Below are 25,774 nucleotides of genomic sequence, written 5' to 3'. Positions count from 1 at the left end.
GGGGAGGACAGAGAGGGGCAGGGAGGGGGCTCTGTGGTCTGTCCCACCTCAGGGGACATGGGGACCAGGGCTGGCAGGAGGTAGGGAAAGGGTGGGCTCCCAGGGCGGGGTGGAATGAAACCGTGTTGGCTCAGCGAGTCTTTGGCCCAAGGCCTCCCTGGTCGCAGGCTCAGACAGGTCGGAAGGCAGGGCTGCTGGCTGCAGATAGGGGCAAAGTGGGAAGCAGCATCCAGTNTATGAGATGTGAACTCAAGCAATTAAAAATCTGCATTTTATTCTACACAACCTGTCTTGCAGTGTTTCTCCATCTCTGCTCTGTCTAGCCCTGGCCTCTCATAATGGCTACAGTCACCGTTTACCTTCAAAGCTGTGAGACCAACGGAGTGTGTCCCCGGGTTTTTACAAGGCTCAGTTTCCCTCCTTCATAGGTTCCCTCATCTCTAAAAAGAAATACTGGCAGGCAACATTTGTGCTTCCTGCTTCTCAGAATTCAGCAGCACGTTAAATTATTTCCACCGATGTAGACTGAACACCTCTTATGTACCAGGCACTGGGAAGTGTTTCCTCCTTAGGGTCTCCTCTTATTTTCACTTCCATCCTTTGGAGCAAGTATGGATATTCCCATTTTACAGAGGAGAAAACTGAGGGCCGGCGGTGGCGAGATCTGCCAAGCTGATAGCTAAAAAGTGGTCAGTCCGGGCTTGAGTTGCAGTCCTCTGGCTTCTGTGCACTGTACTTCCTTTCGGAATGAGAACGCCCTCTGTTTTTCTGTCTGCTCGGTTACAGCCTATGACCAGATTCCAGCTTGCTAGCATGCAGTGCCTACGTCAGAGCCCGCCTGGCTCACATTCGTAGGTCCTCTGCGGATCTGCTTAAGAGAACAGGGTGAGCTTCCCTGAGAAGGTGGGCATCAGAGGTGGAAGACCTCCCCACTCCCCGGGTCTCCTCCCAGCCCAAGCAGAGGTTAGAGAGAGGGGCTGTCATATACTACTCTCTGCCCCTGGCAAGGTTTTGCCAGAAACAACTTCACCCAGATGACTAAATAAATCTTTCTCCCTTCTTTTAAGGCCTTCATAGTAGGAGATCCTACCCTTTCCTCCCTGGGAAACTGCTAAAATGTTCTACACCCTTTACTGATGGAGAAGTTCTTCGTGATGTCTGTCTTCAATTCCTTTTGTAGCAATGGCAGCGCGCTGTGTCCTGTGGTGTGGTTGGGCCTGTTGAGTCAGGTACCAGAGCTACAGATCAGGCAGGCCCTCCTCTTGAGGAAGGAACATGAAGGGTGGGGAGGGGACTTATGCGGCAGACAGACCTGGGCTGGGCTCTTCCATGCACTGGTAAGGAGCCTCAGTGAGCCTATTTCCTCATCTGTAAAATGGACTTAATATTTAAAAACCGATTATAAGCACTAACGTATATACATGGTGGGTGTGAACACAGAGTAATTGATCAGGACGTGGCAGCCAGTATGCAGATGCTTTGAGGTCATGGACAGAACCAATAAGCNTCGCAGAAGAATGAGCAGCGTCGGGGCTCCACACCAAGTCTCAGACGGCACTATTGCTTCCCCCGCCCAAATCAGCATCCTCACTCTGGCCTATGGTGCCTGGCCTGGTCCTGGGGTCCTGTGGCACGTGGGGACCCAGGAATGCTCTCCAGGGCACCCCAGTATGTTCCCTGCAGAGGGTGAACAGCAGTGCCCTGGTGTCTGCTGGTTGGCCTGCTGGGCGGGTGCCGGCACAGACCCGTATTCACATCCTGGGCCCTGAGGATGCAGAAGAAAGAAGGACTAGAGGTTCCAGATGCTTGATGAGGGTGGAGGGACGTCCCCCAACCTCCTTCCCCAGTTCTGGGAGTCCGAGAGAGTTCCGGGTGTCCTTGTGGGAATTCTGGGGCTCCTTCACACGTCCGGGCAGCAGGTGCCAACTTGGCCAGCTCCTCCCTCTCCCTGTGTCCTCCCCACCACCCCAGGCCAGCCACACCCAGCCGAGTCCTGGAGGGCAGAGGCCCCCATCCCAGCTGCGCGCCCTCTGGGCCTGGCTAGAGTAGTCACAGGATGGCCGGGAGGGCCCCATTCCGCCAGCTGGCCCTGCTTACTCGTCACCCACGAGTGTGCGAGGGAGCGTGGCAGGAGCCTGGGGTAGGGCCTTTTGAGAGACACTCGCTGGGCAGACTCACTGGGCGCAGGAGCTACTTAGCGCCACCTTCCAGAGCAGGTGCTAGGAGACAGCCGAGGAAGGGGAGGCTCAGGGGCACGCAGGCCTGTCGCGGTCAGTCAGTAGTGGGGTCAGGATGAAAACTCAGGTCTGCCCCCCGGCTCGCCCCTCCCCTGCAAGGCCTTTGGAACGAGGAGACCTCGAGACCAAACCCAGAGTGGCTGTGGACCTGGTCCCCGGGGGACTGCAACCCCCAACACCCCTGCTCACTCCTGCTCTTCCCCAGCACCCCTGCTCTCACACGCTTGTTGAAGACACCGAATAAGACCAGCTCTGCAGAGAGGGCTGAGTGGCCAGACAAGAGGTACCCAGCTACTACCGGTCCATGATGCGAGGACATGGGATGTGACTATGTCCCCTGTGGGGGAGCCTCCCCCAAGAGCTTTGCTGGCAGGCTTGGAGGGGGTGGGGGCAAGTCACCATGCCCTGCGGTCGGGCCACACTGCCGAATGTCCTATCCCGCAGGGACATTGCAACGTCCGGCAGCCACCAGATCCTCAGCCTGTTTTTGGCTCTGAGGGTCCCTGATGTGACAAATTCATTTTGTTTTGATGTCATATCCCAAGCACTAACACCTCATTCATGAAAGGGGCCTGGGCTGGGAGTCAGGAGCCCTGGGTTCTAATCCTGGTGCTGCTATGAGCCAACGGAGCGTGTGACTTGCTCTGTCTGGGCCTCAGTTTCCTCATTTAAATACAGAAGCTAGTCAGTTCATGCTTCCTTCAGGTTCCCCCTGGCGTGGCTGGCCTGGGAGGCTCTGCTCTGCACCCAGCCCCTGGCAGGCTCCAGGTGCAGAAGGCAAATGGGCTCAGGGGCCTCAGGGGGGATGCTACTGGGTGGGAGTGTTCACCTCCGTGTGCTCCCAGGGGCCCAGGGGCATGGGGGGGGGCTGCCATTTGGCAGAAGTAGAACCTTTGGGACGCTATCCCTGCACAACAAGACAGAGAACAGACTGGATTTTGCAACTCTCTGAGGCGTTGCAAACAAGGTGTGGCTGATTCTCAAGGGCTTCTCATGGGCCTGGTGTGGAGGGGGGTTTCTCAGAACTGGCTGCTCGCTGAAATGGCAGGGCTGGGCCCTGTTCCGGGGCAGGGGCGGGTGCAGAGGGAAGCCAGCAGCTCCACGGAATGAATGCCGCGTCTTGCCCAAGCCGAGGGGCAGCCAAAGAGCCCGGGCTTTGGGGCTGGAGACCTTGAACTCACACCCAGGAAATGAGGCGTCTGTTAGTAAGTGAGCCTCCGGCAGTGAGTCAGGTGTCAGGTCCCTGCAGGGCCCAGGGACAGGGGTGGGGGCACAGGGCTGCCAACGGAGCCCTGGCCCAGCTGAGTTCTGATCCCAGCTCTGCAGCGATTCTCTGTATGGTCTCAATAAGGTGCCTGACCACTCTGCTTCCTTTTTGTCACCTGTGACACAGGAATACTGGTGACCGCTCTGAACACCTTCTGAGATTATCGTTAGGGTCAAACCAGAATGGCTTTTGAATATCAAGGAACTTGGAGACCTTTGCCAGTGCTCGAGCACCATCTCCTGAAACGGCATCGAAGGCTGACCGCACTGGGCAGCCTCCCGCTCTCCTGACACCCGGTGGGGGGCGGGGGCGGGGGGAGGCAGGCCCTGACTCCCCCTCACCGAGAAAGTACTAGAAGCTCAGAGGGGTGAAGCAACGAGACTAGGCGCTGGGGTTTCTGGGGCTCCAGCCCTCCTCGGTGCCATCCCTGATGGGACCCGCGGAAGCGGACTAGATGACTTTGTGGACCTTGAGGCCCAAAGTCTGGCCTCTCACAGATTCCTCCCTTCCTCCTGCTCAGGGGGACATCTGGAGAGGAGACGAATCTGGGGGAGATGTTAATTAGTTCTGACAAATTAATAAAGAAAGCCTAATTTATTCTCCGGATCTAATTTCCTTCCCCGCGCTTTATTTTCCTACTGCTCGGGAAATGGAGGGGAAAGGTGGTGGCGGCGGGGTCATCTGAAGATGGGAACAGCCGGAATCAACCTGCCTCGTCCTCGCTGGCCACCCGCCCCGCCCCACCCCTCCCCGCCAGTGCTCCAGGAAGCCAGCCCCGGACATTAAGCTGTCAAGCCACTCCCAATTATCTCCCTCTATGCCCGCCGGCTCCTGGGGCGACAGTTGTAGCAAGCTGGCGTTGACTCATTCTGTCACCGGCCTGCCCTGCTTTTGGGAAAATGCAATTTAATGAAGTCCGATGGCAGGGCTGGGGCAGACAGGGTCCCAGGAAGAGGGTGGCACCAGCTTGGGGATGGCGGGTCCTCTCTTCTCTGTGGGGCAGGGTCTTGGATCCGCCTGACATTATGTCATCTTCGGTGCCCCGCCAAATGCCAGTGGGAGGGCTCGTTCCTCTAGCTTCCTTTGCCTCCACTCACCCCTTCTGCAGCTCTGCGCAGCCAAGGCATTGACCTTCTCCACAAGGGCCTCCACCTCCCCCGGCTGCCTGTTTTAATAGCGTATGGTCATGACAGCTCGGAAATTCTTCCTGCTGTTTAATCTTGATCCCTTTTGCTGAAAAGCAAGTGCACTTCCCCATGCTTTTTGATACAGAATCTGGGAGAGGGGCGGCCACTGCCAGAAACCACCAGGTCAGTCCAGGGCCGGGCAAAGAGACTAGCTATGTATTGGCGACCCAGCTCTGGTGCTGGGAGAGAGCGGGTCTTCCCTTTGATTTTGGCTGGGGTGGGCTTGGCCCTGCCTTTTGCACACTCCTGGTCCTACCGGTCAGTGGCATCTGCTGGGGACTCGCGTTCTCTCTGGTTGTATAGCAGAGAGGCCCCAACTCCGGGCTCCTGGCTTCAAAGCCCAGCTCTGCCACTGTCTTGCTGTGTGACTAGACTTTCTGTTCTTGTCTCCTCGCGTATACAAAATGGAATGGTAGTAGTAACTTCCTCTTGGTTGTTGGGAAGATTCAATACATTCCTGTAAGCAGAGCGTCAAGGGCAGAGCCTGGCATGAAGAAGTGCTCGGCACACACTAGGTCATGGAGATTCCGTCCACCGTGCTTTCCAGGCCCCTCAAAGCACCATGGCCCACCAGGACCCCCCACCTGCCCTTACTTTTTCTTTTTCCTCTTGCTCCAGCACCCTCGTCCGTTAAGCGCCCCCTAGGCCGGGTCAAACCCCCTTATGGTGCGTTCCCAGCAGGCCATCGCCTTTGGCCACTGCTACACCTGTAAGACCTTGTTGACTGTCTGTCCCCTACTAGGCCAGCGCTCTGTGAGAACACTGATGGCCCTGCCGGGGCCTGCGCTCAGCTCCTCAATCTCTAAGAGTCGACTGATATGCGGCATGACTGGGAGGCCAAGGTGCTGGGGAGCGATTCAGTGTCGCGAAGTGCTCTCGGCCGGGACGGAGGGGCAGGGTCTGCGTCTGATCATAAGCTTCTCCTGCCCGGCTCCATTCTGGGCAGCATCTGCAGGAGGCGCAGAAGTAGTTAGGAAGGGCTTCCCCGCCAGATGCCGAAGGGACAGAGAAAAGTCTTGCAGCAAAGGCAGTTAGACATCGCTGGATCTGAGACCAGCCAGCCCCTGGGAAGTCACAGCACCCCATTCTTTAGTGCCCTTCCTGGCCGCAGAGGGCCTTGGACTTGACCTCGCAGTGGAGTACAGCTAGGCGCCCTGCTTGCATCCACTGGGCAGCAAGGATGGGTCAGAAGACACTGGACAGGAGCAAGTGATCCGACTCTCTAGCTGTACAGATAAGAGTTCTGAGGCCGACAGTGGCAGGGTGACCTGGCCGGCAGGTGGCTGAGGCGGGACGCCTAACTCTGAGGCCCTGTCCCTGAAAGCACGCTTGGCTCACAGTAGCAAACCTGCTCTCTGTCCGATCCCGGCATTCAATCCCCATCACCCGAGATTACTCTTAAGGTAACTCCCCCATTTGATGCTCCCAGAGAGGTCCCAATAAGATCGATTGCGTACAGCGCAAGACGTCACAACGCCAGGTTGAAGAAACGGGCGCTTGGCTCTTCCAGACTGGCCACTCCACGGCGTCCATGCCTCTTCTCCAAGGCCAGTCACTGCTTCCCTCCCCGCCGGCCCTCCTCCCCCTGGCTCTGCTCCTTCAGGAAGCCTGCCCCTGTGAGTGCCACCAGCTCCTGGCTCGAAGACCCTGCCTTGGCACCCAGTGGAAGGAGCGCCTCTAGTGGCTCACCCAAGGCCACACAGCTGGCGTTTTCTGGTTGCCATCCTGTCCCTGCATGCGTACTGGAGGGCACGGCTATCTCCCTCCTCCCTCTGGATCTTCGCAGGGGCCACCCCACTTGTTTCTGGATAGAGAGCCCAGAGCTACGAGAGAAGGGCTCCCAGGGACCGAGGGCTGTCCTCAGTGTAAAAATAGGTCCCTCGGGCCCTTCCAGCTTCTACCTCCCCATCTATAGTTTGGTTTGCTAAGCACTGAGGGCTCATTGCAGGTCTGACTGTCCCCCTTAGGATGAGGGCAGGCCCTGGAGGTGCTGGGAACGCCCGGCCACATGCCCATCCGGGTGGACGGATGCAGAAACAGGGCTGAAGATGCAGCTGCGTCTGTGTGCAGGGAGGGCGGGGAGAGGGGCGGGAGGGGACCCAGCTGAGCTGGGACACAGGCGGCCGGCAGTCAGCAAGAGCCAGGCCAAGACCCGGCCTGGCCCTGGCTGTGAACGGAGAGCTCCTCCCAGGACAAGATGGGGTGCCTCCCCGGCCCAGTATCAGACCGGAGGCTGGCGGAGGGCTCGGACATTCTTCCACTCGCGGCCTGGTGGGAGCTTCTGTGGCACGTGTGGCCAGCTCCCGCCAAGACCTGCTACTCAGGGTGGGATTCTCCCAGAACTTTCCTCAAATGTAAAGCAGGGACCACCACGCTGAGCTCTGGAGGCTGCAAGGGGAGGAGGTTGTGAGCACTCCGTGGATGCTGTAAGGCAGGAAGGGGGGCCCTGGCAGGGGACAGGGCAGCCTGGCTGGTCAGGGTCAGCTCCGGTTTTCAAAGACAACGTGCACACGCACGTGTGTGTGTACAGAGGCCTACTTAAGGTGGAGGGTGGCCACGAAGGCCTCATTGAGAGAGGGGACATTTGAGCCAAGAGCCAAATGCCAACCATGTGTCTGCTTTGGAGAACATTCCAGGTGCAGAGGCCTGAGGTGGGAGTGAGCCTGGGAAGTCTGGCCGGTGCAGCTGGAGGGGAGGGAGCCAGGGGCCGGAGGTCCAGGGCCCAGGCTCCTCTGGGCAGGATGGGAGGGGACGGGCGAGTAAGCATAGGAGGAACGGGTCCGGCGAGGTGTGTGGGACCTGCCCACCGCTCTTGGGAGCTACTGTAGTCGCCTGGGACAGCTCGGCAGCCCCTGTAGAGCTGGGGAAGGACAGCCCAGGCCCCAGGGGGTGTGGCGGGGCGTGTGCCCAGGTCTCGGAGCCCCCCTCTCCCACCTTTCCAGGTGAGACAGCTGGCGGCTCAGTCCTACCTGCAGACAAGCTGGCCTCCCGTCCCAGGCCTGAAAGGGAGGTGGGAGGGGCAGGGGTGAGGAAGAAGCCCTCCACAAAACAATGGCCTTGAGCCAGAACACGAGGGATGCTTGTTCTCCTTTATTTATGATAGTTGTTGGGAGAAATAAAGCCGGCACCCTCCCCTTGCACCTTTCCCTTCCATCCCCACCTCTTCCCTGGGCACAGGCTTTCTCCTGACACACAGAGATCAAATAACTTTTCACTCAAAGGGAAAGATATGATCTCCCCTTACAATTCAGCAGCAACACCAGCAGACCGACATCCCCAGATTAAAAGGCAATTAGGCAGCTTTGTTTTTGGAGGGCCAGAAGGTCTGCTTGGCACCCTCCTTGGGAACTGGATCCCAACGTGGGGAGGGCCTGCGGCTCTGGTGACTCCCCGTGGAGAAGGCTGCTGGCCTCGGCTTGGTGCTACCCTGTAGCCTGGCCCCCCAGCGAGCAGCACTGTAGCTTTTCTCTGCGCGCCCTTGCCCTTGGAGAGTGAAGGCTATGTCTGTGATCCACCTGCCACCCCCCAATACAGCACCGATGGCTCTCGAGCCGTTTCAAACGGACCTGCCCGCACCAGGGTTTCCAATCTTTTGGAAATGACATAAAAAGACGAGGAGGGAAGGGGCCTCGGGTCCTTCATTTGGTCGACTGTGCCGATAGCGCGCGTGGCAGTTAAGGCCCACACAGCCCCTTCAGAGCATCTATGTCCCGGCTCATTGAATCCTTGGAGTGGGTAGTGTTACCCAATTTTATGCTCAGGGGGTCAACATGCACAGGAGCAGAAACTGAGGGACAGAGAGGTGGTACAGGAGGACGTCCAAGGCACCAAGCTAGGCTGTGGCAGGCAGCCCCCACCCACCCCTGCCTTCAGCTCCATCGTTTGCCTTCCAGTAGTTTCCATGTGTAGAGGACAGTGGGATCACTGCCACCCTTGCCATCCGGGGTGGTCAGGGAAAGTCCATCCATCCTTCAGTGGCCCTTGAAGGATGGGGAGGCTTTCATCAGACACAGGTGTAAAGGCCACCACTCTCACCTCGTCGTAAAGCTCCCTGGGCAACGGGGCCCCTGTTCTCCCCACCAGCCTCCGCCTTCCCCTCCCCCATGCCGGGCTCTCTCCTCCAGGACACTGTGGGCTCTGCCTTGCCTCTGGGCCTCTGCATAAGCTGTTGCGTCTGGGCACCCTCCTCTCCCGTACCCACCGCCCTCGCTTTCTAGCTAAGGGTGACCCTCTGCTTTCTTTTGCTGCCCCTCCCCCCCACTCAGCCGCCACTCTTTGGCCAAACCTTCCACCCCATCTCTCATGCTAGTGACCACCGAGGTCCTCCACAAAGGCTGCGCAGCTGAAGGCACGACGCCTCCCCACCTTCTGTCACCTTGAGGATCTGCGTGAAGGCAGCTCTGAGACGCAGCAATACCCAGCCAGTCTCGGCTCTGTCAGGATGCTGAAACCACCCCTCCTTCCAGGTGCTTCTCCGGGGTCACCTCTCCCAGATGCACCCTACTGGCCCTGGCTTTCCAGTCCCCTTTCCTTTATCTCTGAAGTGTTGCCGTGTGTATGCTGAGTCAAGCACCGTGCCAGCTTGGGTAGAGGTGACAGCCGTGGTGGCTGGTGGTAAGAGGCGGGAGAATGCATAGAGGGATGAGAAAGAATAAGGCATTTGCTTTTTCCCTAGAAGCTCCGTCTAGCAGGGAACCCAGACGTGAAAACAAATAATTCTTGAGTTAAATGCTATGTTTCGTTTGTTTTTTGAAGTATGAACCCAAAGCGATGGGCATCCAAGAGGAAAAGTGATTCTAAGGGTAACGGAGGGATCGGAGGAGAGGGAGGCGTTTAGCTGCATCTTGCAGGGTAAGCAGGAGCCCCTCAGAGAGAGAAGAGGGAACAAGAACAGCGCGGTGTAACGTTGCTGAGCACTGGCTACTGGAGCACGGGTGAGTGGGCGGGAGACGGGTGCCATTTTATAAAGAGCTCTGTAGGCCACAAGGGTCTGCATGTCACCCTGTAGCAACCGGGGGCCACTGACGCTCTTCAAGCAGGGTGGTGACACAGAAAGAGGCATGTGGAATGTACAGTGAAAGGCATTGGCCGCAAAAAGGCCACAGAGCGTGACTCCACTTATAGGAAATGTCCAGAACAGGCAAATCCGTAGGCGCTGAAGTAGATTACTGGTTGCCAGGGGTTGGGGGGAGGGGTGGCGAAAATGGGGAGTGGCTGCGGATGGGTACAGCGTGGCTTTTTGGGGTGATGAAAATGTCCCGTCAGGACGTGGTGACAATCACCCAACTCTGTGAATATACTAAAACCACCGCATTGTGAACTTTAAAATGGTGAATTTTATGATATGTGAATTATATCTTGATGGAAACAGGGGGAGGCTCCCAGAGAAGAATGGATGGTGGGGAGCTAGGTCCCACCTCTGCCTGGGCTGGCCACTGGGAGACCCTCTGCAAGGCTGCAGCACCCCCAAATGTAGGGCTCCCTGCTTGGCACAGCTGCTCTGAGCAATGACCTTCTCCGGGGTACAGAGCACTGGAGACGAGACCCCGGGACCACCTCCCCATCTGGGGCAGGCTCCCCGGCTCCCTATGCGTAAGAGGTGTGGCCGGCACCTTTCGCCTGGGACCTGGGCAACAGACAGGTCACCTGACAAGCCCCACCACTTAATTTTGAAGACACGCAGGTCCCCTGGTAATAGAGCAGGCAGGGAAGAGGCTTTACCACAGACGGAGAAATTAGGGCAGAAAATAACACCACGAGAACAGAACTGTCCAGAAATAGGAGAGACAGAGCCTCACTCACGTCCCAGTGTGTCGGGGCCTGTCTGAGCTCCTAGGGGCCCGGGGACCGTCCAGCCACAGAGCCACCAGTGTCTCTGCTGGGCTCTGAGCTCTTTTATGTGCCCACTCTGCGCAGCAGGGTCTGAGGGAGACCCCTGGGGAGCAAGGTGCTTGGACAGAGTCCTTTGTGTGTGGTCCTGAGCAACTGCAGCAGGGCTGAGAGCACTCACTCCCAAGGGTGGGAGGCAAAGGACCTCATCCTCAAAGTCCTATTACCTGGAAGGTCTGGGGACTGATGCTCCCTGGACACCAGCAATGGGGGGGGGAGGGNGGTGAAGAAGAGGTTTGGAGGCAGGTGGGGCTGAGGCTTGGAAGTATAGGAAGAGCTGCAGCCTTTCATGTCTCCAGGTTTCCCTTCCAGGAGGGCAGGCAGAGGGCAGGACCAGCCCCCCGGTCTGTGTGGGGGCAAGTGCTTATGAATGGACGCCGGAGGAAGCCCCAAGCAGCCTGGGGGAGCAGGGCTGGCACAGGAGGGTGAGGCCGGGGCTCCCGACTCCCCGGTGGGCAATAGCTTCATTCTTACTCCGGGCTTGGGCGCGAAAGCAGGGCAGAGAGAAGGCGAGGCGGAGCAGGTGTGAGGGGGAGGACCTCACTGATTTTTCCCAGCATCCCCTAGGCCACTTCTCTCACTACAAACCTCAGTCTCAAGCCACTTGGTTGTCATGGAAACAGGCGGAATAGAACAGATGGTCTCCACTAGCCAAATTCCAATTAAACAGGGCAGAGACGGATGGTGAAGGGGGTGTAATGTGACTAGGCCACAGAGGGCTCTGTCCCCGAACCCAGCCCGGCGACCCTGGGCTACCTGAGGACGGACAGGAAGCCCCTGGTCCCTTCCGGCAGACCAGTGACTGGGATCAGAAGGACGTTCTGGGAGGTGGGTGGAGAAAGCTGCCCACAGGAGAGTCCCCACACAGTCCCCTCTAACCTCACCCCTTCACAAAGGTTGAGGGAATGCCACTTTGGAGAGGGACGGTATGGTGGGGGGGGGGGCGGCGCACACATTTAAATCTACAGAAACGCTGGAACAGAGATGCATGCACGCACACATGTACACCCAAACATCCATGTGCAACGAAATAACGCTGTACACATATACACGGGTTTGTACGTGGATATGTGCACGCACAGAAACTCACAAGGGCACGTGCAGAAAGGTTAAGCAAAGCCATTAATCAGAGACACGCTTAGAATAGTACAAAGAAAATGCTTTGGAAAACAAAATAAGTAATTTATTTCAATATTTAATAAACACGTATTAAGAAAGCAGGAATTGTAAACACCCACACACACACACACACACACACACACAGGTGCGCACACGACATGGTCCCAAGGCTCAAGGACGCAGGAAACATTAACTAATAATGTGGTCCGTGTGCTATGGCAGGACTGCTCGAAAATGCCATGACAATACTGGGTTGGAAATGATGAATTTGAGGCAGGGGATTAGGAAAGGAAGGATCCTGAAGGATGAGAGGACCCTGGCCAGGCCACGAAGTGGGGCCCGCCAAGCAGAGGGACAGCAAGAGCAAAGGCCTGGTGGGATGCAAGGTGAGAGACGGCAAGCAGAGGGCACGAGCTCGGCGCGGGTGGGGACTGGACACCACACACGGACACACGGGCCAGCACGCGTCTGCCTGTGGAACAGCACAGCCGCGCCCGACCTCACACACACAGCCACAGAGCCCCCCCTGCTCCCCCAGGGCTCGGGGCCCAGGAGATACTCAGCAAATGGGAACGGCATGAGAAAAGATGCTTTTGTTTGCTGCAAACAACATGAGGTGGGTATGGGAGGTGTCAGGAGAGAGGGAAGCATCGGGAGTTTGCACATCTTGGCTACGGGGGTTACGCAAAGTGCCAACAACACGGAGAGGTGCGCAGAGGAAGGAAACCTCATCGCTTACTAGGGGCTGAGAAGGAGGGAAGCCAGCCCGCCCCCATCTGTCTGCTGTACATTTATGGAGCACCTACTGTGTACAAGGTATCGAGCTAAGACCTGCAGAGATCTTAAGGCTGAGCCATCTTCTTCAAAGAGCTCAGTGTCGGGGGCTAGGGGAGGAGAGAAAGTACTAGATCACGCAGGAGGTTCTGAGACTTGAGGCTAATGGTTCTCAACTGGGGGTGACTCCGCCTCCCGGGGGCATTCAGCAATGTCTAAAGGCATTTTTTACTGTCACATGGTGGGGAGTGAAGAAGGACACTGCCAGCCTCGACTAGGTAGAGGTCGAGCATCTTATAGTGCACAAGACAGCCCCACGTAAGAAAGAGTTACCTGGGGTCAATAGTGCTGGCTGGGGCTCAGAAACTGGGACATGGACCATGGGGTCTGTACTCAAGCCAGCAGCACCAGGGAGCTTGCGAGAGCTCCGGACAGAGCAGGGCTATGACATGCTTCCACTTCTTGCTGTGACTGGGGTGTGTGTGCAGGCTGCCCAGGAACGGGGAGAGGCCCCCACGATGTCTCAGAGGGTGGTGGTTGTGGATGGGGGCGGGGCCGCTTCAGTCACTCCTACTCAGACTCCAGGTCTCAGCCTCAAGGTCATGGACCCAGGTTAGGGCCCCAGTGTCCCCTTCACAGCCCTGTGCATTCTTTAATCACTTGGGAAAGTCCCTGGACCGCTCTGTGCATCTCGGTGCCCAGCGAGCAGGGATGACACCTGTTTGGAACGCAGGGCATCCCTACCAGCTCCCACAAAGGGTTAAAACAGGCGGGAGAGGCCCCTCTTTCCCACCTGCCCTTCCCCTGATCACACAGCTTATAAAAACAGGTCTCGAAGGAGCTGTTTGGGTGCCCACTGGCCAGCATAGCACCAGGGATCCTGAGGAAGAGGCCTGAAAAACCACACAACGATACGGCAAGGTTACTAGCAGATGGAGATGAAAATGTCGCCCCAAAGCCCAAACTCAAGGATGCGTGGCCCCCTCTCCTCCTCACCCGGAACCTCCGATCCTGTTTCCACTTGGGCAGTTACCAGGTCTTCAAGTGCCCCCTGAAACACATTGGCCTTTCAATAAAGCCGTTAGCCTCTGTTTGAGCTGCTTAAGGTACTTTTTCTTGACACAGGGGACCTGGCACATGTCGATAAACATCTGTTGACTAACTGACCTCACCTAAAGGATTAGGGAAGCATTACCCACAGGGTCACCCCAAGGTCGGCAAGGTCGGCCAAGTGAGTCAACAGAGGCCAGCGGCCCTGCTAAGGAGACGCCTTCTGGGGTGGTCGGGGGGCCTGCCCTTCCAGCAGGAAATATCTAGGGGCATCCAAAGAGAAGAGGGGAGGCTGGCTAAAACAGGCCACTAATCTCTCTTGAAGATTAAATACCACACTGGCTCCAGAGACCAGAAACCAGCTGGGGGGAGGGGAGGTGGCGACCCAGGGCAGGGGCGGAGATGGGGGCTTCGTTTTCAGAGGTCTGGGCAGAGCCTAGAAGGTAGGGGCGGGGGAGCTAAAATTGGGGAAAAAACACTAATGATTAACCAGAGCCACTAATTATTAACCGGCTAGACTCTGGGACTGGAGGGCTCCATTTCTGGCTTCACCCCTTGACTGGTGTTGAATCCCAGGCCTCCCTAGATCTCCAGCCTGGCCTTGCGGCTTTATCTTCCAGTGCCCTGCCCCCTTCCCTGGGGGTGGTGCTGCTATTGAACATCAACCCCTGCTCCCACCCTGGGAGGGTGATGGGAGAGACTGATGACAAGTGATCGAAACTATTATTTGGGGCAGGTCCCATGCTTAGTCTGGATGACTCGAAGGCACCTGTGTCCTTGGTACCCATCCCCTCTTGGCTTCCACCTCCAACCCTCCTCACCCTCTGGAGGGCAGCTCAGCCCCTTATCTCTCTCCCTGCTCAGCCTCAGGGTTTGGCAGGGGGAGGCAGGAGGAGTAGGGAAGAGGAGGGAAGGGGAACTCCCAAATGAGCTGCTAGGGAGGGGATCTGATGACAGGTAGGTCGTGGGAGAAGGGGTTCCAAGCTGAGCCTCCTGGGGCTGGGGCTGAGTGGGGCCGCTGGGGTTCCGGAGGGAGGCTTCTGGGTTACCTTCAAGATAGAGGGAAGCCCAGATCCTCCAGGGGCGAGAGCCTCATCTAACAACTGGCCACAGGAGTCCAGGGTTAATTCAGTCTCCACTGAGAAACACAGAGGGCGGGTCACAAGGGCCTGCCTGGGGGTCTCTGTAGTGCCTGGATGGAATGGATGAACTGCCTGCAGGGTGGGGGCCCCCATCACAGCCTCTGCATCACAGTCAGACAGCGGGGTGGGCTGCCTTACCCTGCCACATGCCTCAGCTCGCCCTCTGAGTGCAGCGACCCGCCGCAGAGCTGCTGCCCCATGTCGCGAGGCACTAATGGGCAACATTAGGCACTGCCAGATCACACCACGTGGGTGTCCCTGCGGTGCCCTGCCTCCCACGGGTGACCACACCCATCCAACTGCCCCCCCGCACCCCCCCATCAAGGCACAGGCTACTGGGAGAATTAGGGGCTGCTCCTGTCGTCTCCAGGGTGAAGTGACAGCGGGCAGTGGGCCCCCCTCCCCGCCGCCCTCCCCATGCCCTGAATCTGTGCAATATGCTCCCTTTCTCAGGCCCTTCTCTCCCCATCACCAACTTAATTCCTTAATTCCCACTGGAGATAAGCGGATCTTTCACTGCAATTTATTGTTAATCCAAAGGAAAACAGGGTTCGGAAGGGGTGAGGTGGAGGTGGGGAAGCGTGAAAGCGCGGACCCACGCTGCCTCCTCCCTGATCCTCGGAGGGTGGTGGCGGCCGGGGAAATCCTCGGCCAGAAACCTCGGGCAGGTCAGCCCATATTTGGGGCATCACACCCGCCACCGGGGATCAAGACAACCTGGTTCCCCGGAGCGCACCTCAGATGGCCAGGTGTATTGGGTCTGGTCGGAAGCACTCAGGGGAGAGAAAGCTGAGAGCTGGAGACTCAATGCCTGAAGTACGTCACATGCGAGATCAGATGTGCTCCACGAGATTCCCAGGGGGCAGCAGCAGGATTAATGGGTGGGGGCTTCAGACACGCAGCTTTCAGCCCAGTGCAAGGGAGGATCCAGGGCAGTGAGAGCTGTAGGGGCTTCCACGGGAGGGTGGTGAGTTCCCCATCGTTGGGGGTATTCATGCTGAAGCTGGATGTTCAACCAACTGGTCGGGATGCAGTTGAGGGGTTTTAAGAAATATATCATTTGACTCTCCTTCTAATGCTCGGTTTCTCCTGACTTACTCTGTCTATCCTCCACAGGGAAGGGAGTTACCCTCCCCTGCAGGGAAGGGAGTTACCCTCAGATGATAGCCCAGCTGGGAGGCTCTTTTTGAATCTGAGGATGGGAGGGGGACCCACAGGCTCAGATGTTTAACCCACCTCTAAGGGTGCAGGAGAGTGCAGTCCTGTTCCTAGCCCCTTCACAGCCAAGCAGGGAAGGCGGAGGAAGAGTGACGGGTTTGCTTGGGCCTTGCTCGTTCTCTCTACCTCCCAGCCACTGTCCGGTGTGGATTAAAACATCTGCTGTGTGTGAGGTCGGAGGGCAGGCACATCTCCTGTTAGCAGGGAAACCCCAGGAGGGGATGTTATATTTACTGCTCACCCCCGCCCCCCCCCGACGCACTGGTGCCCACACTGTGCCCCCACCACAGGACGCACTGGTGCCCACACTGTGAGTGCAGGAAGGAGCCTGTGGCAACGCACACCCGGGGCGGTTGGGGTTCCCATGAGTGCTGCCATCCAGCACACTGGGTGGCCAGAAGGCTGCACATGGGGCTCCTTGGTTGAGGGCACATAACTCTTGCTTCCAACTACTCTTTAGGCAGAGAGCTCAGGATGGCTCCAAAAAGCTACCAGGCATCTTCCCAGGTGCCCATCTGGAGGTGGGGGTGGTCTTCCAGCAGCCCGAGAGAGCCTGGGCGGGCGATGCACCCTGCCTAAGCTGAGAAGTGACAGTAACCCAGCCGAGGGACCCCTGCCGTGTGCTGGGCTGGGCTGCCCAGTCCCAGGGAACTGCCCCCTTGCCTTGATGGAGGCTCTGGGACCAGCAGCAGCTGGTAATAACCAAGTGGTGTGAAGGCTCTATGCTCATCACATCACATGCGTTATTTACCTTTTCTAACCCTCTCATCCTCACATCCCCACTTTCCACTGAAGGGAACTCAAATTTAGAGGAGACTAGACGCAGATCCCCATAAGGACCCATGTAAGTAATAAGAGACAGAGACCACGTGGTGAAGCAGCCAGTGGGTTCAATTTGCTGGGCCGGGGGTGGGGGTGAAGGGGTGGAATAGTCCAACCAGTTGTTTGTGATCCTATAGACAAAACAATTATCCAAGACTGACCTTCTGCATTCTCTAACTGGCGGCTAGGGGGTAGTGTAGACCCCGCCTCGGACAGTCATCATCTTTGATTGCCTGCCTCTTCCCCCCACTTCCTGCCCCTGCCCCCCAGTATCCGGGCTCTGCCCATTCCCCTCGCCCAGCTGGCTGAGAGCCCCCTGCCTTCGTGGGGGAAAGGATGGCAATCAGAGTCTAATCAGGAGTGCGCGCGCACACACACACACACCCCATAAACCTCTCTCACGCACACACAGAGGACATAAAAACACTTGTAAAGAAACACATAAAGCAGCACAAATTATCATTACAGCTCGAGCTGTGTACACAAGTGCCGAGGGGGTACGAGTGATGCAGGGAGAAGGTGGGAGAGGAGAGTCAAGCCATTTCCTGGGCAGGATGTTTCTGAGTGTGTGTGGGGGGGGGGAGGGTGCCGTCCCCAGATGAGTGGCCTGGTGGCCCTGTCTGCCCCTGCTCCAGGCTCTCTGGGGATAAAGGGAGCCACAGAGGGCCTTCCCACTCATTGCTGCCACAGTGCCAAGAGGTGGGTGCTAGGGATGTTGGGCCTCCCTCCACCATTGCTGCGCCCTTGGGAGGGGCAGGGAGGCCCATCATCTGACTCTGGGGGAAGGGAACTCAGGTTGAGAAGGGGGCTGGGTGGGCTGGGGCAGGCACAGGGAGCAGGGGGCTGGTGCCTAAGTTCCCTAAAGGCCCATCCATCAAGCGAACGGAGATAATCAGAGTGCTCAGCCGGCCCAGGACACTGATTACTCTCCAGGCACCATAAACACAGGGAATAAATCTGGGAAGGGGCTGGGTAGGGGGGCGGCTCGGCAGCAGGGCTGGTCACCCTGCCTGGGAACGGAGAGGCGGCCCATCCATCATTCTGAGAGATGTAGCTATCTAGGCCAATGAGATGGAGGACAGCTCGGGGGGCGGGGGAGGTGGGCAATCATAATAAAATAATCCTGTGCAGTGTGGCCGCTGTGCTCTGATCTTATTTACACTCAGGAGGAGCCTGCCCCTGTCTCTGCTCCAATTTTTACCCAGGAGCCACTGCAGAAAGCTTCTGCCATTGACACCAAATTCTTGAAGGATGCCTGACCCGCAGGGTAGGGAAGGGGCGTGGAGGTGGTGTGGCTCAAGAGCAAGGCTGGGTATCCGCAGGCCCAGGGCGACGCTGCCTTGAGCTGACAGGCGCCCGCTCCTTAGGTTTGGAGGGGGCCCGGGTGGGTCTTGAGCCCCCCATCCTACTACTGCTTCCAAGCACTTCCCGGGCGCGGGGCAGATTCTGGGCTCAGGAATCAAGCACACAGTGCTGGCCTGCGTCTGGGCCACAGAGGCCGCGCCGTAATTCAAGCTAACGGAGCATGGCTAATCTAGAACAGCAGAGGGTCTGCGAGGAATTTCTCTTTGGCGTCGAAACCTATCAGATGACTGTTTTGCAGCCCAGTTACCTTCCTAATTAAGCAAGTTTGTGCAGCCTGAGTCCTCGTGGTGAGGTGCCGGGTCAGGGTGTGCTGAGTGGAGCATCGGCCCTGGGTCACCCTCCAGAGGACAATCTGCATGTGAGCGATCTGCAGGTCACTTAGTCCTCAGCCACAATGTCAGAGAGCATTTTGATTTTTCTGCTTCCATGCCCCTCTTCCCTGGGACAGCTCTCTACGCCCCGGCCGGCTCTGAGGCTGCCATGCCTCTGTCCTCAGCTCCCTGATCTCTGAAGCGGCCTGGGGCAGAGGAAACACCGGCCCTTTCATCCCAGGGGATCAAAGCAGCCAGCACAGGTGAACACCTTAAATCCTCCCCACCTCCCCAGGTAGGGGCCCCTCCCTTGCCATCTTTTGGGATCTCTGGGTGAGGGCAAGTGACGTCAGAACCTTCCAGAAGCTTTGGATAGGTACTGGCATAGGATCAGCCTGCTGAGCTCTGGACCCACCCAGGACCAGGGGCCTGCCTGGGAACACCTGCTGGGGAGGGTTCCGGCAGCCTTGCTGGGAGAAGCTATTACACCCAGCCCTCGTCTCGCTAGTGAAGCTTGGGAGGAGCCCCCCAGTGGCATCGGTGATGCCCGAAAGTTCAGGGGATGAAGCAGTGATGACGCTGAGCCATTTCTTCCCAGCATAGCCGCATGCACACTCCCAAGAGGAAACCGTGGTCACACAGCGTAATGGCTGTACTTCCTGCACCCGGAAGGTAGCCCAAGGACACAGCAATGACCACCGAGACTCGGAGGGCAGGCACTGATAACCCCACACCCTCCAGGGGCCGCACCAGGTTAGTTCTGCACCGAAGGGAGCAGGGAGAGCTGAGCAATATGAAAGGGTGGTAGGCATTCTGGACGCAGGGTCTTGTGCTACCCTGGGAGCGGCTGGCTGTCTTTCTCCGTCACCCATCCATCCAGAAGAGAGGCAGCTTGGCTCAGTGGTACGATCATGGATGCTGGGCCTGACTCCTGGATCTGAATCCTGGCTTTGTCGCCCACTAGCTGTGTGACCACGGGCAGGTTACCTAACCCCTGCCTGGGCCTCATCTTTCCACGTGTGAAAAAAGGGAGACTAGAAGGACCTTCTTCTACATGAGCTGTAATGAAAATGAAGTAAGTTATTACACGGGAGGTGTTTCTAAGTGTCTGGCACCCAAGACCTCTCCATAAAAGTCTGTTATTACCACCATCGCCATCCACTGCCCAACCAACCACGTATCCGCCGGGCACGTACTGCCAGCCTACGACGTGGCCAAGCCTGTACTAGGCCCGGGGACACCGACATCCATCAGCAATGGACTTGTCCTTTCGGAGCTCTTGTCTCGGGGAGAGGATAAGTCCCAGGCTCCAATAACTATACAGCGAGATGCACAGTGGTTAGTGCCACATGGGGGCATGGAGGAGGGGCCAGGGGGCTCTGAGATGGGAGAGGTTATCCCCAGCTGGGAGAAGGAGTGGGTCACAAGGCTTCATGACAGAAGGGGCTCTTGATCTCAGTATTTAGATATGGGAAGTAAGGGAGAACTTTAGGTGGGGGTTGGGTGGGTGCTAGCATGTGCAAAGGCACCGAGGCAGGAAAACGTGGGGCATGAATAGAAGGGTGTGTGGCTGGGTAGGCATGTGCAAAGGCACTGAGGCGGGAAAATGTGGGGCATGAATACAGGGGTGTGTGGCTGGGTGGGCCTGGCATGCGGGGAAGGGCATGAGAGAGGAGCTAGGGAGGGGGCAGCCATCAGATTCTTCTGGGCCTGTGACAGTCTCTCTCACATGTGCGTTAAGTGTATCCATCCAAGAAGCAGTGTGAGCAGACAGGAGCCAGACAGCCAGGAGGCAGGGGCTGCGGCAACAGTCCCATGAACCAGGGCGTTGCTACCAGGCTGGCTTGGCTCTGAGGCACCTTCTCCAACTTCCTACAGCAGCTGGAGTGTTTGCCTACAAGATACCAGGACGGAGGGAGGGCTTGCCAGGGGCGCTGCTCAGGCCCCATGAACGGAGAGCATGGAGACAGCCTCGCCAATCCCACTGGGGGCCTGCACTCCGGACCAGGGCGAGACGAGGGTCCTACGGGGGGAGCGCCAAGAGCTAGGAGAGATCTCTAGTCCCCTTTTCTCCCGAGCAAGGCTGACTCGCGTCTGCCCGAACAGATCGGCCCTCCCGTCTCCGCTGACTCATTTGGCGGGCAAGGCAGCTCACACGCCAAAGCGTGGGCTGGCCTGTGTGACCCTCCAGGGGAGCCTTACCCAGTGAGCTTGTGCGCGCTAAGAACGAGTTATCTGGGCCTGTCCCTTACTTTCCTCCATAAGATTGAGGTACCAGGAAGGGGCAAGCTTTCCTTTGCTCTGGTCTTGTTTTCTTCATGGTGATGACCACTGGGCCCTGGTGGTATTTTGGCCACCAGCAGGTATGTGCAGGATTACAGGAAAAGAGAGATGGAGCTAAAGCAGGGAGGGAAAGGTACAGGCAGAGAGGGGGCTGGCCGTCAACGGGCACTAGAATCTGCTAAGCAAGAAATAATCCTGGCTCTGGTGGGAAGGACCCCATAATGGCCCCCAGGCCCCCAACACAGCAACTGGGGGCAAGTTACTCCACCTCAGGGAGGGCTGTGAGACCAGTAAGCCCCCGCCCTGGGGGAAGTGCACCTTTAGGGGAGGAACATGTTTCCACCATGGGCTCCCCAGGTCTCTACCCCCGCGGGGCAGAAGGATGGGCCAAGATTCAAGCCAGAGTGGCTGTGAGGAAGCCAAACTCCCTCCATCTTTACTGCTGGGATGTGACTCTCAGACCTCAGGTGAGGGTGGGGAGCCATCCCCTGTCCCCAGAGGCCCCTCTCCGCAGGACGGTGTTTTGCTAAGCTTCTCAACCAGCTGCAGCCAAAGTGGACTCCTATGAACAGCCCTGGAGGGAGCTTCTCCCCTTCAGGCAGGGGACAGAACTGAGGGTTCAAGTGGGTGGGAGGGAACCCTTGTTTACCGCTTGGAGGAGCATAGGATGCTTTGGGAGCACTTCCCAGGATGGGGAGTGGGGAGGCGAAGGGCTCCATTTAAGCCCACAAATCGAACTCCGTCTCCCAATGGGACGTTCTCATGCCCATGGCCACTGGCCTGCTTTGCTTCCTGGGCCACGCCTGCAGCTGTGTCCCAGTGGAGCTCCCAGCCAGCGGAACTAATGTCCTCTAATGAGATCCGGGCCAGAGTGGCCGGGCGGGTTTTATTGTCTGTGGCTTTGTAATGAGACTCCTCATAAACTGGGAATGACATGGGGGTCTGCACAGGGGTGGGGGGTGGCCCAAGAGAGGGAGTGGGCTCTGCTGCCAAATGTCACCCCATCCCCTCTGTGTGGCTCCATCGGGTCCACGTGCTCTCGGAGCACCACTCTCTGCCCCTGGGCCTGCCTGTGCCCTGGGGCTCTGTGCTCAGACCTCAGGGCCCTGCCCATGTCTCAGGCCGGATCTCCAGGGGGTGAATGCTCTAGCTTCCAGAGGGGCACTGTTCTCCCTGACCCCTCTAGCTGTTCTGTTGCTGGGCCTGCCGACCTGGGCTGTGGTGCTGACCTGGGCTCCGTGGTCAGCTCCCTCTGGCTGGACCACCCTCCGACCTATGTTCTCAACGTATCCCTCCATTCCCCAGGGAGCTCTGGCTTGTTGTAGGAGGAGAATGGTGGTGGCTGGCGAAGTGAATGACCATCTCGCTGGACCCGTTCTATGGTGGCCCGGCTTAACCCCTTCTGCGTCTGTCCATCTCAGCCCGTGTCGTCTCCCTCATCTACTGGCTTTGAAGTCAGAAGATCTGGCACCTGATTTGGCCTCCCCGGGCTTGAGATGGTCAGCACATTACTAAGCCTGACTCACTTTCCTCAGCTGTAAAATGGAAGGACCAGGAATATCATTCACACGGCGTTGCTGGGAGGATCAGCTGAAACCATGAGCTGTAAAGAGCACCGTGGGCATTTTTATCATTAGCGGCGAAAGGATTCTGTCTGCAACAGGAGAAAGTGGGAGAGGGCTTTCTGCCAGTGAGAAGGGGGCAGCGCCAGGAGGGATGGGGTGTACCATCTTGCCAGAGGGGCGGGCTGCTGGAGAGAGGGGCCTGTTGCCCACCCTTCTCCCAAATGTGGAATTTTGAAGGAAGGCAGGGGCTGAGCCTCGGGCCTTCCCTGCGAGCCCCGGCTTCTACTGCAGCCAATGCTCCAGATGGGCAACGGAGCCCTACTGGGCTGTAGCCAGGGAGTGGGGCCGGCGCCGAGGAGGGCCCCTGGCGACATGCTGCAGAATGAAGGCCACACGGTCCCTGCTGCTTGTGAGTATACAACCACCAGGGTCAGGCTCGTGCAGGTGCCCGGAGTCCCCCCCCCCCCCCCCCCCAGGCTGCTGCAGCTTCTGCCCTCATTCCCAGGTGGAGGCAGGGGCTCACTACTGGGCAGGCAGCTGAGTGGCTCTTTCTCAAGGGAGTACAACGTTGCCACTGGCCAGCTGGCGGATGAGAGCGGCTGGGACCGCTCCGAGGAAAGGCACGGAGAATAGGAGTAGCTGCTACTTTACTGCGTGTTTGTCCCATGGCGGGCGACAAGCTAAGCACTTGTCATACGTTACTGTCCATCCACTCTTTACAACCTCCTCTGGAATCTGTAGTAACAGAAACCCATTTTACAGGTGGGAAAAACTGAGGCTCACAAAGTTAACTTAACCGAGTCCACTCAACCAGCAAGTGGTAAAACTGGGATTCAAACCTGGTCCATCTGGCTGCACTCTGCTGTCTCACTCTGCTGGGTGGCTAAGATGGGGTCCTTTCTAGGCTGTAGGCAGAGGAACCAAGCCGTCTGCCTGCCGCTGTCTCATAACCAGGGCTTGAGACCCCTGTTTTCCTGCCCTAGAAGACTGTGAAAGGCACAGATCCCATGAGCCCTGGAGAATACATACCATTGCTCCCCTCCCCCACCCAAGGATAAACCCGGGGATTATCCACTGCCCTAAAGAGTCCGTAGTCTGCTGCCAGGAAGACTTTCTCTGTGTCCTTGTGAGGTCTCTCCTGTTGCACTATGTCCATCTGTCCTTCGGGAATGGGTCAGCGTTCAGATGTTAGGCGTGGTGTGTTTCTTCCCATCTCTTCCCCCTCCCCATCTCCCAAATCAGCACAGTCCAGAGTTTCAAGGGTTAACTGGACTAAGGGGTGTTATCTCCAACTCAGGGCATTCCCTCTCCAAAGTGATCCCTGCTCAGATCTTAAGTTACCTCCTGCCCAGCCTGCACATCTGCTGCTGGCTCCGCAGACCTGGTCTCTATGGAGAGGGGCAGGCATCGTGGGCGAGAAACACCTGCCAGCCGGTCTTGGGCACAGGGTCCTGGGTTCCCAGGACAAGCGTTCTCCCCAACCTCTTGCCCCTCATTCCCTCTAAGGGGGCTCCCCCATTCTGCTGCTGGGGCCCTGGGTGTTTCCGGATACATGTACATTGCCAACCCGGGTATGCCTAGGGTCCCGCAGGGCTATTTTCATGGAGGACCAAAACCCACATTCGTGCCCCTTTAAAGTGCCCAGTGTAGGCCACCTTTCTCCTCAGATGATCTCCTTTCCCCCAAGTGTTCATACAGAAAGCAAAGATGCCAATCAGCAGCTGAAAATCTATCTCCCAGGGCCCCTCCCAGCCTTCCAGGGATCTTGAGAAGCCGCGGGGGCAAGCCGGGCTCCAGTCAACACCAGCTTCCAGACACCGTGTGTCAAGGAGACGAGAGAGGAAAGTCTCTCCAGGTGAGCATGCGGAGGCCCAGTCTAAAGCCAAGGGCAAGAACAGAAAAAGAAACCAGTGTAAAGGCTTCCCACTCCCGAAGGCCCCAACGGCCCATCATGAGAGGAGCTGGCTGAGGGCAAATCCAGGTCTCTTCCCCAAATCATGTCCCTGACCCTCTGACATCAACACAGGTCTTATCAAGGCTCAGAGCCACTCACAAAATCCTAGTTGGAAAGCCACAAGGGATCAGTTCTAGTGAATATACATCTGATACATAGTTACAGCCCCAGCCCCGTGCTGACCCACAGACATCCGGAGGACGCAGGACGCCTCCTTGCCCTAGTGCCTGGGGCTCTGCATGTGCACAGGGAATCGCAGATAACCAACACAAACACACAAAGCCTTGCACACGTGTGTGCGCGTAGCCAATGGATACGGATGGCGAAACAACATGCAGACTGTCGGAAATGTTGGCGCCTAAGTGCCACAGCTGGCTAGTGTCCAGTCTAGCCCGGCACGCTGGCTAACAGTCAGAGTTAAAACAACGGCAACGACGACAGTCAAATACACAGGTACCCTCTCTGTCTCTCCCCCAGGCAGGAGCCATCCAAGTTACCAGGTTAACCAGGAAAGATACAATCAGGAGAATCGAAGGTATATTCACACCTCCCTTGGGTGTCTTCTGTTTGTGCCGCACAATGAACATTAGTCAGCTGCTAAACAATGGCAGCATCATAGACACAGCGACTGGGGCAGACTCTGCCTGTGCCCTCACCCCACCCCCCCAAGCCTGGCCCACTTGCCCACTTGCCCAGCCACCAGCACCAGGGCTCTGCTGGCTGGTATGACCATCCAGGCAGCATTCAACGGGGTCCCGGCTGAGGAAGTGGCTAACGAGTAGGTGGATTCACTGTGCGTAGCTGAGTGGCGGAGAAGGGAAGTAATATCACCGTCTTGGCCAGCGCCGGGCAACAAGGGGCCACCTGTCCCCCTGAGCCGCAGATATTCAGACTCAGAGATGCCTAATGGGCTGCTGGGCCCAGGCCCCACAGGACCTTCTCCTCCCCTCCAGCCTGGACTGTTAGGCCTTGAATCTGATTCTGAGACACTCTCCAGAGCGCAGCCTCCAAAACGGGCACTGAGTGAGATTGCTGTTCGCACGCGCGGTAATCCCCGGGCCCAGCAGATTTGGCTTTGCCATGACGTCCTGCCCAGCAAGCCTGAGCACATCACCGTCTGTGAGAAATGGGGAGAGAGGAAAACAGCCCAGTGGCTCCGACACTCGGAGTTTCGAAGGAAACCACCTTCTGCAAGCTCTGTGCAGACTGCGGAGAAGCGATGTGCTGCGGCCTGACAGGTCTTCCGAGGGTGTGCATGACACCTGGGGTGTGTGTTCTCTTTCCAGACAAAAGGTTTGGGGAAGCCAATTAGGGAGGGTGTGGTGGAGGGTGGGACACCGGCTCTGTGCACCTGCTTCTAAGACAGGTTCTCTGCCTCCTCCCTAGGGCTCCTCCTGGCCCTCTCTGGGGGTGTAGCCCCCATGCCCGGCCGGCCCTCTCCTCTGAGCTGACCTGCGGGAACCACAGACTGTTATCTCCCGAGCTTGTGGGGCTTCACCGCCCAGCCTGGTAAAGGCTGTGTTGTTGAAAATGTACGTCTGTGTTTACACGTCAATAGCCAGATTGGGAGTGTTTGGTGTTTTTTTAGTCA

At 57.6% G+C, this 25,774-nt stretch overlaps 1 protein-coding gene and 1 long non-coding RNA gene across 2 annotated transcripts in view; one reads left to right on the top strand and one right to left on the bottom strand.

Moving 5' to 3' along the window:
• NECTIN1 (nectin cell adhesion molecule 1) overlaps nucleotides 1–25,774 on the bottom strand; it is a 60,611-nt gene that overhangs the window by 32,043 nt on the left and 2,794 nt on the right. The gene's annotated exons all lie outside the window — the stretch shown is intronic.
• Nucleotides 11,255–13,566, top strand: LOC144243025 (uncharacterized). Its single transcript, XR_013338520.1, has 3 exons — nucleotides 11,255–11,408; nucleotides 11,922–12,085; nucleotides 13,303–13,566. It is a non-coding gene; the product is annotated as an uncharacterized LOC144243025 (long non-coding RNA).

The sequence above is a fragment of the Crocuta crocuta genome, unplaced genomic scaffold (assembly GCF_008692635.1).
Source record: "Crocuta crocuta isolate KB4526 unplaced genomic scaffold, BGI_CrCroc_1.0 scaffold271, whole genome shotgun sequence".
Classification (NCBI taxonomy): domain Eukaryota; kingdom Metazoa; phylum Chordata; class Mammalia; order Carnivora; family Hyaenidae; genus Crocuta; species Crocuta crocuta.
This window is presented reverse-complemented; position numbering and strand designations above follow the sequence as displayed.